An 827-nucleotide genomic window follows, 5' to 3' on the forward strand; every position below is an offset into this window, starting at 1 on the left:
AAATCAATATTTACGATTTGTACTTTGCCACTCTTAATTCCTCCACTCTCTGCATGGTCAGATCCCCACTCTGAGATGTCTTCAAAAGGAAAAATACCCTAAGTTCCATTCCTGTCATCATAATCGCTTGAGCCAGACAGTAATGCAGTCCATTGAATTCGCATCTCTCTGTCACTCTTCATCTCAGCGCGACGGGCCGCTTCCTGACAGCAGATTGAAAATAAGTTGAATTCACTCTGTCAAGCTCCTCTCTTAGAGTCATTCTTGGCTAGTGGCAGCTCGGGACAAAATGAGAACACAGTCATGAATGTCTGGGCCTATAGCTGGATGAGTGGTTTAGCTCCTACGGGACTCAATCAGCCTGAGAAGATTTGGGGATGTGTGACTAAACAATGGTCTGCTGGATAAATTACTGGGAATACTATAGGTCATTTTGTTACCATTTTGTACCGATATGTCCTGTCTTGAGTGGATGCTGTTCTTGGACCTGACAGAGCCATTGAGCATCCAGTGTCCACCTCATCCGAGCACTGGGATGAGTAAAAAGCTCACATCAGGCCTGTCACCAGTTGTTTGTGGGAATCATTTGAATATTATCTGTGCAAGAAGTGGGCAACCTCCGGGGTCTGAGAAGTGAAGTCAATGCTGAAGTGCCTTAAACTTGCATTCTTTGTAATAGCCAGCAGGGGGCGACGCCTCTGGTTTCAAAAAGAAATCTGATTGTATAGAAGTCTATGACAAAATGACAGGTCGCTACCATGGCGTTTTGTCCGGTCTGGGAGTTGTCCGTGTTTTCGTCTCACAACTTTAACCCTTTCACAGTGTGT

The sequence above is a fragment of the Sebastes umbrosus genome, chromosome 5 (assembly GCF_015220745.1).
Source record: "Sebastes umbrosus isolate fSebUmb1 chromosome 5, fSebUmb1.pri, whole genome shotgun sequence".
In the NCBI taxonomy this organism is placed as follows: Eukaryota; Metazoa; Chordata; class Actinopteri; order Perciformes; family Sebastidae; genus Sebastes; species Sebastes umbrosus.